This window comes from Anolis carolinensis, chromosome 2 (assembly GCF_035594765.1).
Source record: "Anolis carolinensis isolate JA03-04 chromosome 2, rAnoCar3.1.pri, whole genome shotgun sequence".
NCBI lineage: Eukaryota > Metazoa > Chordata > Lepidosauria > Squamata > Dactyloidae > Anolis > Anolis carolinensis.
Window position 1 is genome coordinate 43,931,793 of NC_085842.1, and position 9,769 is coordinate 43,941,561.

At 39.1% G+C, this 9,769-nt stretch overlaps 1 long non-coding RNA gene across 1 annotated transcript in view; it reads right to left on the reverse strand.

The window, feature by feature from the left end:
* The window catches only part of LOC134295989 (uncharacterized), a 6,615-nt gene extending 4,127 nt beyond the window's left edge, over positions 1 to 2,488 (reverse strand). The window contains exon 1 of the long non-coding RNA XR_010002534.1: positions 1 to 2,488. This exon is cut by the window's left edge and continues 698 nt beyond it. This is a non-coding gene — a long non-coding RNA (uncharacterized LOC134295989).
* Between the last annotated feature and the right edge of the window lie 7,281 nt (positions 2,489 to 9,769).

Sequence of the window (9,769 nt, forward strand, 5' to 3'; positions counted from 1 at the left end):
TGTATCCCATCTGGATATTCACCCATGCGCAGCCATTCACTGTATCCAGACAATAACTCAGAGCTTCCAGAGACTCGGTTCTGGAAGACAACTATAGTTGGATATTATCAGCATGATGTTTAATCCCTGACTTCAAAACCACAGATGAATTCCTTTTAGCTCAGTGGTAGGTATTAAAAACAACAGTGGGCAGTACTGGGCCTGGTGGAACTACATAGGTTAAGGAACATGAAGCTGAAAAACATTCCTCCAGCACTACCTTCTGGAAAATGGAAATGATGATTCAAAAAAAGAAAACTACTCAAAACTTTCTCAGTCAAATGGCTTATGATTGACTGCAGTGAATGCCACTGAGGCTTGTTTGCACAATCTCAGCTGTCTGCAATGATCAAGAAGTTGCTTCTGGATGACTATAGAAAATCAAGGACTTTCTATTCTTACTGTGGAGTAAACCATATTAAAATAATTTCGTCCCACATTAAAGAAAGTCAGGGAATGGTTTGGAGTTTGACTAAAACTCCAGAGCAGCCATATAGTTTGGGCACAGTGTGGAGCTCACAAAAAGATCTGATAAGGATAGGTCCACTGTCCATGGTCTGTTGCTGCTCATGTGAACTCACCAGCACAGATTAAACCTGTGTTCGCCACTTCCACCTCTGCTGTGGCTGCAGAGCTCCTGGCCAGCATGGGTACCCCATGCTGATGTCAGCAGAGTCACCAGCATAGTCAGGGAGAAGGATATGTTAACTAATACAATCATTTAAGCAAGAATTTTCTACATATACATTGTTTTGGATAATCTATATTAAAGTGATTAGTTTTTAAGAAGTTTTTAAAAATGCAATTAATTAGGGGTATTTGTTAAGCAACTGAAAAGGTTTTAATTGAGTTAATTGGAACAATTCATTTCTTGATATTTACAGACTTTCAACATATACAGGCAAAGCAATATTGTGGAAAAGATGAAAGATAGGGAAAGGGACACATCTGCCCTGCCTCCATGATTGAACTCTTTGTGTCTCCTATTCTAAATACCATCTTAACAACCTTGAAATGGAAACTAGGAGCTCTAAAGGGACACATCTTCTACAAATGGTGTGGAGGATACCCAACATACTGAAATAAGCAGGCATTCTGGCTTATTTTTAAAAGGAGCATGTTCTATTGCTTTCCCACTCTCCTTTCTCTATTTCATGGCTATTATTTGCTTTGCCTGTTTCTTCCCTTTTCTGTTTGTAGAAACCTCTAAAAATAATAGGGTGACAACTTAACACATTACACAAGAAGAGAAAGTGCATCTCTCAGAAAAGGTTATGAATTAGGTGATAACATGGTACAGAGATTTGGATTCTATTTGCACATGCTAGGCCCGGGCTGTGGCGCAGGCTGGAGAGCAAGCCAGCTGAATCCAGCTGCAATGAATCACTCTGACCAGGAGGTCATGAGTTCGAGGCCCGCTCGGAGCCTATGTTTGTCTTGTCTTTGTTCTATGTTAAAAAGGCATTGAATGTTTGCCTATATGTGTAATGTGATCCGCCCTGAGTCCCTTTCGGGGTGAGAAGGGCGGAATATAAATGCTGTAAATAAATAAATAAATAAATAAATGCTAATTTATACCATTGCAGATGTAAAATAGTTACTATAATTTAAAGAAAACACAGTACATTTCACCATTATTTTGCTCACAGTGAGAGATACTTTGATTAGGGATGCATCTACACTACAAAAATAATGCAGTTTGACACCACTTTAATTGCCATTGCCCAATGCTATGGGAGCATGAGAATCTTTACGATGCTAAAGCATGCTGACCCCCACCAAATTACAGATTCCATGATTTCATGGCATTGAACCATGGCAGTTAAATTGGTGTCAATCTGAATTAATTCTGCAGTGTAGAGCAACCTGTGTACTTTCTCCTGAATCCTGGAATAGGAATGCAGGACGTTCCATCTTCCCAAGTCTATGATTGGGAGTCTCAATCCCCTGTTTCAATGATCAAGCAAAATTAGCTCACCTTGTGTAAGTGAACTTCCTCAATAATTATCAGTCCAAACTGAACATGCATTCACATACAGTAGAGTCTCACTTATCCAACATAAACAGGCCAGCAGAATGTTGGATAAGCGAATATGTTGGATAAAAAGGAGGCATTAAGGAAAAGCCTATTAAACATCAAATTAGGTTATGATTTTACAAATTAAGCACCAAAACATCATGTTATACAACAAATTTGACAGAAAAAGTAGTTCAATACTCAGTAATGCTATGTAGTAATTACTGTATTTACGAATTTAGCACCAAAATATCATGATGTATTGAAAACATTGACTATAAAAATGCGTTGGATAATCCAGAACGTTGGATAAGCGAGTGTTGGATAAGTGAGACTCTACTGTATTTCAAATCTACAAATCTATTGTAGTTGAGTTTTGATAGTTGAACCCTCTTAGGCAAAATTAGGTCACCCTATACAAGTGAGCTTTCTCAAGTATTATCAATCCAAATTGAACAAGTATAAAATATTTCAGAAGTTATTGTAGCTGAACTCTCTTAGGAGTAGCTTAGGTCTCATGCAATCTGTTCTCAGTATGTTCACATGGGAGTAAGCTACATTGAACAACACTGAGGCTTTTAAGTAGACTTTGTGTTTGCAAGAACATTGATATCCCTTTGCTTGATATATTTATTGTACCATTTAGTCATGCTTGGAATATTTCAACTATTGGCTTACATTTTGCTTCATGTTCACTGCTTCTAGTTGTATATGATTGTTGATATTAAAATACAGTACACTGGTGGCGCAGCGGGTTAAACCGCTGACCCAAAGGTCAGTGGTTCGAATCTGGGGAGCGGGGTAAGCTCCTGCTGTTAGCTCCAGCTTCTGTCAACTTAGCAGTTTCAAAACATGCAAATGTGAGTAGATCAATAGGTACCACTCCAGTGGGAAGGTAACGGCACTCCATGCATTCATGCCAGCCACATGATCTTGTAGGTGCTTACGGACAACACTGGCTCTTGGGCTTAGAAATAGAGATGAGCACCAACCCCCAGAGTTGGACACAACTAGACTTAATGTCAGGGGAAAACCTTTACCTTTACTTTTTACCTGTTGATATTTCAATACAGTACGCTGCATTCTGTTTTTTAGTGCTTCCACACCCTAATAGATTGTATTCACAACACTCAGTGGAGGCAGATAACATAATCAACAGTTTCTTTGATCAGGAAGATGTTCTGTATTCAATGTACCAGTACAAGAGAGTAGTGCATGGAATCTGACTTTCTGTAGGAACCTCAAGGAAGCATTTGATATAACACACTGGAATGCTGGATGAATGGTCACAGGTGGATAGGTGGTTTGTCTTGGTATGAGGCAGCTTTGTATGTTCAGGTGATAGACTTGACAAGTAGGGTGCCTACAGCATGGCTCATATCACTCTTTTATGTGCCATACACACATGAAAGGAGCCCTTTATCACACCAGCCCAATAACTGTAAAATGCTAGAGATTGATATCTTGAAAGGCAAAGATGTCTTGAAACCCCAATTGAAATTCACTTGAAGGTTTCTTTTTCTTGTCAAAAACCTGACAAATCATACCATGGATTTAATTAAAAGCAGCAGGGATAACTACTGTACTGCAGAATGAAGTGATGTTTACTGTAGAAATTGATTGCTATCCGTAGAGAATGCATCCCCGAGTCCATTTCTGGCAAGGAATACACAGAAGGATGATAAGGTGTTCTGATTTTTTTTAATTAAAAGGTACTTAGAAGGGATTGAAAACATATTTAAAGACAATAATGCATGTGAGGGGAGAACCTTAAATGAGACAAATATATCCCTCTCTGATGACATATGAATGAATAGTTGAGATATGGACGTCCCTTGCAGTGCCTCGTGGTGAATTTTTGAAAAACAAAACAAGATGGTTAGATTCTTACAAGGTCAATGTAGAGAGGTAGCTATGCAAGAACTCCAGTCATAGAATCAAACAATTGCTGAATTGGAAGGGATTATAAAGGCTATTCAGTCCAATCCACTAGTACTGGGATCCCCCACTAAAGCACCTTTGATTTTTATTTTTAAAAGTCCAGAAAGGATGGCTCCACTGCCTTCTGAGGGAGCTCATTTCACTCTCAACAATCAGAAAAAGGAAAAAAAATCACAAACTTTGAGAAGTTATTACCAGAACTCAGGATCAAGCTCTTAACCCTTCTGATGAGACTATCATCACAAGGGCTGAACTTTAGCACAGCAGGTTATACCACCAGCTGCAACAAATCTTGTCAGCCTGGGTCAGGGTGAGCTCCTGACCTTTAGCCCAGCTTCTGCCAATAAGGAAATGTCAGGAAAATGCCAGCAATTTGATCAAAAAGGAGAAAGTTATGAACAAAGCTCTTCAGCAGGGAGATGGAGCGACAGCACACCCCCCCTCCCCCCGGTGGCTGGAACTGAGCACAAGCCTCCAAGAAGCTGGAGATGGGAAAAGCCTATATACTCTTATTTATGTTCAATTGTTTGTCTTGTCTGTGTATAAACGGCATCGAATGTTTGCTGCATATGTATGCTTTGTAATCCACTCTGAGTCCCCTTTGGGGTGAGAAGGGCGGAATATAAATACTGTAAATAAATAAATAAGCTTATATTTTTGGCTCAGAATGAATCCTGAGCTGCAATTATGCTTGCATTTCCAAATGTCTCCTTATCCTGAGACTTTAGAAGCCTGTGTTGATGTTTAGGATTTTTGGAAAATTATCAGATATCCTTTCTATCTTTACAATAGTGTGCCCTTTTTCTCTGGCTTCCATGAACATGTGTCTTAGAATGGTAAGAGCACAGATGGTGGTCTAATAGAGGTCTAGTGAACTTTTTGGTATCCCTTTATGCCTGCAACAGGGAAAATAGACATATTGTCAAAGTGTTCATAGAACATGTGTGTTATATGCAGAACTTGAAAAAAAATCCTTTTTGGACTGCATCTCCCAGAACTCGTGAGTGATTTAGTCTCAAAAATAATGTTTCCAAGCTCTGGCTATATCAGTGAATATATCAAGTTTCCACTTACCTATCTGCTATGACTTCATGTATTCAATTATTACAAATTTAATGTGGGGAGGTTTCTATCCCCATGCCATTCAGAAGCCTTAGGGTCTCTGCAAAATTTATGACAGGAACTTTCACCTGTAGCTGTGTCCTCTGAAAAAGAAAGCCTCTGACTGCCTTGAGTGTTATTTTAGGGGAAAGGCAGGATTGAAGCTTCCTAAATAAATAACGAGGGACAGAGATATGAACAAAGATCTTCTTCTGTGGCAAGCATTATTGAATTGTTGACTGTGCAGGAGATAATAACAATCCTTGAAAGAAACAACAAATTATTCCCAAGAGCTACCCTGAAAGATAGTGCCCTTTTTGCCACACTTCACTTTTGAATATGGCAACTGGAGTTTTCCCTTTCCTTCATAATGTGAAGTTCCTATATCAGGGAAGTCAAACACATTTTCACTTAGGGCCACATCAACCTTCAAAGGGCCATTTGTAATTGTAAGACTGTATAAATGTAATCGTGTTGCCATGGCATTGAAAATCTCATGGGCCACATAAAATGATGTGACAGGCCAGATTTGTCCTGTGGGTTTGGGATGTGTGCCCTATATAAACCAAAACTAAACTTGGGCTGGATTAATGTTGTTGGGTTTGGTTTATAGATAAGGATTTTGTTAGGAAAAAAAGGAGGCAGCAGCCAAAATTCAGCACCACAGATAAGGTCCAATATCCAAAGATTCAAACCTGCTTAAACGATGCTTAAACTTTAAACATTCAATACTGGGAGCTCGGCAGATGAATTTATCATATTTGGTTTCTCTCATGTTTATTTAGTTGTTCATTGCATTTATATGCAAATTTTTCCCCACACTGGGACCCTTTTAAACATTTCAAATTCTTTCCACTCCTAATATGAAGAAATGCCCACAGTTTGGTAAAATAAAAAAAAATGAACTGAAACTAAGTCATATCCACTACTCATTGGATCAAATAGGATTTCCAAAGATCTGTTGAGTCTGGCTTTCCTTTTCTGTAGATAGCTGTCTTTAACAGCTTGGTTAGCAAGTTGGTAAACATACGTCACTCTTCTACAATTGCTTGTGGAAAGTTTGGCAGAGTAACAGTTTCAGGTAATATCCAAAAAGGGTCTGGAGAAAGGGAGCAGAGAGCCTTTAGTTCCACATACTGAATGCATAAAGAGGGAAGGAGGGAGGGAGGAGGAATTAGCATCAGACAGATAAGTCTGCTTCAGTTGAATGGACCCTTTCTCCTATGATAGGGCAATCAAAGATAAAAAGCCTTGTGGGAAGGAATCCAGAAGTAGATATGTGGGGCAGCAATGATGTTTCAACTTATGTCACTTTTGGTCCAGGATTCCAGCACTACTTTTGAGGTAGTAATGTCAGAAGTAAGTCATGACATATATTTCTCTCTGCCTGTCCCAAATCTCTCAGACTCTTTAGTTCAGTGGTTCTCATCCTGCGGTCCCCAGATGTTTTTGGCCTTCAACTCTCAGAAATCCTAACAGCTGATAAATTGACTGGGATTTCTGGGAGTTGTAGGCCAAAAACATCTGGGGACCTCAGGTTGAGAACCATTGCTTTAGTTACAACCTTTCCTTGCTACAGAGTTGCCCCACCCTTCTAAGCTCTTTGGTTTCCATTCTCTGCAACTGGCAACTTGAACTGAAACTGCGCTGTCTTCCAAGCATGGGGACACTGCAGGTTTTGTTCAGAGGCATTTCAATAGGGGCTGTTTTATTTTTCATTCTCTTTTCTTAATAATCCCTAACATAGAAGTTCCCTTTTTTCATTGAGGTGTTATCATTCTTTCCTGGATATGATCTGACTCTGCAAGATTAGTCTGTGTAGATTTTTTCTTCTTTTTATGTGTACATCACCTAGGTCCAAAAGACAGAATATTCCCAGCTGTACAAAACAGCCCGTGGCAAGTAAGTTAAGAGCTGTCAGTCATACACATGGGTTGCCTGAAAAACATATTACACACACAATTCAAGTCTGACCTTATACTCCACCTGAATTCAAATCTATGTGCAGCATTTTGCTTTATAATTCCTAAATAAGCTGTTTGCGCATCAGAATATCAACAGCCTTCTTTTTTCCTGCAGGGATGCAGATTGAACTGCAGACTTCAAATTGCCATAAATGGAAAAGGAGCAAGTGGACTCATAAAATGACTTCATTTTAAAAGTTTGAAGATGCTAGCAAATTGCTGGTCATGTTGAGGAAAATACCTGTTGGAAAGCAGTTTTCTACACGCAGAAGGCAAGACGTATCATTTGCAATTACAGGGTCTTTAAACGTCTTTGTTCTGTCGCAGAAATATACAGGTGGAAATAATCTGGCGGCCCTAGGGTACAGAATTTTAAGGGGAGGCAAACTGAATGGTCCAGAAAGTACCAATAAGGAACTTTTTGGTTATTTAAAGTAATTTTGTGTCTACTGGCAAAAAAAGCTTTGTGCTGAATATAAAATGGCAGAGAGAAGTAATAAATAGTGTGGTGCAGCATTGGACTATGTTGTGGAGATCAGTATTCAAATACTGCTTGGCCATGGAAACCCACTGGGTGGCCTTGGGCAAGACAAGCTCTCTCAACCTCAGAGGAAGGCAATGTCAATACCCCACTGAACAAATGTTACCAAGAAAGCCTAATGATAGGTTCATTTTAGGGTTGCCGTAAGTAGAAAATGACTTGAAGGCAAACAACATAAAGTAACTACTATAATGTTTGTAGTTTGGTATTGAGTTCAGAAAGTTGAAAAAACACCACAGATAGCTGTGCATGAACAAGAAGTGCTGAAAATATCACTGATGAGATAATTCCCAGTACTCCAGACTTGCTTTGCATCTTTTTCTCACCTTTCTGCATTTCTGTATTCTCCGGTTTTCCTTTTGTAATACCCAGCCTTTCTTTTTTCACTTTTCACAGGGGATTTGCAGCATGATAATGAGGCAAATAAGGTCAGGAAAAGGTGACCGACAAGCTGTTCAAGGGAGAGAGAATGAACCTTTGCCCACCTTCTTGCTGCTATTTTCTGTTAGGTAACAGAGTTCTGCTCTTCGTCTCACCTAATAGAATTGTCCCTTTTGATTGGTATCTTCTGTTCTGCACTTTCCAAGGGTCCTGTGAAAACCAAATGAAGATGGAAATGTATACTTTGTTTAAAGGAATATCACATAGTTTTAAATTTTCTGAAGATTCTGCCAAATAACCACAAAAAAAAAAAAAAACACAAACACACATTTGGCCAAATCCTACTATAGCACAATTCATCATTCAGTTAATTAGATTTGCAACCATCTTTTCTGGCAAGTTCAAAAAAGTGCAGTATGACACAGAGAAACACTGATGTGCAAAAGGGAGCATATAAACAAGTCGCCTCTAGTTTCTTAAGCTGAAAAGCATGAAAAACACAGCAGAAAAGACATGAGTTCAGGCCTGATCTGACACATCTTTGCTAAGCTATGTGTTTTATTTATTTTGTCACACTGCTGTATTGCCCAGTGCCAACTCACAAAATAAATCTTAAAACTAAGCAGTATAAAAGCATAATGAAGCACTGTAAGAACTTTATACATTTTAAAAGACCTGTATAAAACCCAAATAAAAATCAGTGGCAGCGCATGATCATAAATGTAGATCGTAATGCATAATCTAAGAACTAATATTTTTAATGGTTAAAGTACTAGGAAAAACAAAATATTTCATATTACTGAGAAAAACAATTTAAGCACACCGTTAGCTCATCTATAAAAGATTATTTCTCAGACATAGTTTGTTGTTGTTTATTCGTTCATTCGCTTCGGACTCTTCGTGACCTCATGGACCAGCCCATGCCAGAGCTCTCTGTCAGCCGTTGCTGCCCCCAGCTCCTTCAAAGTCAAGCCAGTCACTTCAAGGATACCATCCATCTATCTTGCCCTTGGTTGGCCCCTCTTCCTTTTCCCTTCCATTTTCCGCAGCATCATGATCTTCTCCAAGCTTTCCTGTCTTCTCATTATGTGGCCAAAGTACTTCACATTTGCCTCTAATATCCTTCCCTCCAGTGAGCAGTTATAGTATCAGCAGTAAAAAGACCTTTTCCTTAGTGGTCATCTCCTTCACTTCATTTGGTGTGGCCTTTGGAGACCTTAAGATCTGGGGAGGTTTATGTAGGAGTAGATGAACGTTTAAATGAATTTGCCTTTCAGATGAGTACCAGCACATTTATTTTGGCAATGAAATGCACAGGAAAGAAGTATAGATCATTCATCCATGTTCCAGCTTGTAATGAAGTATGAATTTTTGGTTTACAGATGTTATGTTTAATTGTGTGTTTGTGTTTTAAAAGGGTAAGTATTACAGTTATTGCATCTCAGCACTCAGAGGCTGGTTGCCATGGAGAAGTAGGCGGAGCCAACTGACATTTTGTTGAAGAAGTGCAGAGTTTAAAAAAGGGATTCAGTCTGTGCTCTGATGAGGCACAGGGAAGATTGATCCTAGGTTGAGGGGATCAAGGAGACTCAATTGTTCATTTTGAGTCGGTTTAAAATACGTTTGGTGACTTATTTAATGTAGTCTGTGTCCTGGTAAGGAACAGAGAATCTGTGATCGTATCTCACAGGGGTGACTGCGGTTTAAAAGTAGCAGAGGAAGAAGTTCTAACTACTTTAAGTAAAAGAAGTGACACTTTAGGGAGTTTGTCTCACCTCATTCTAG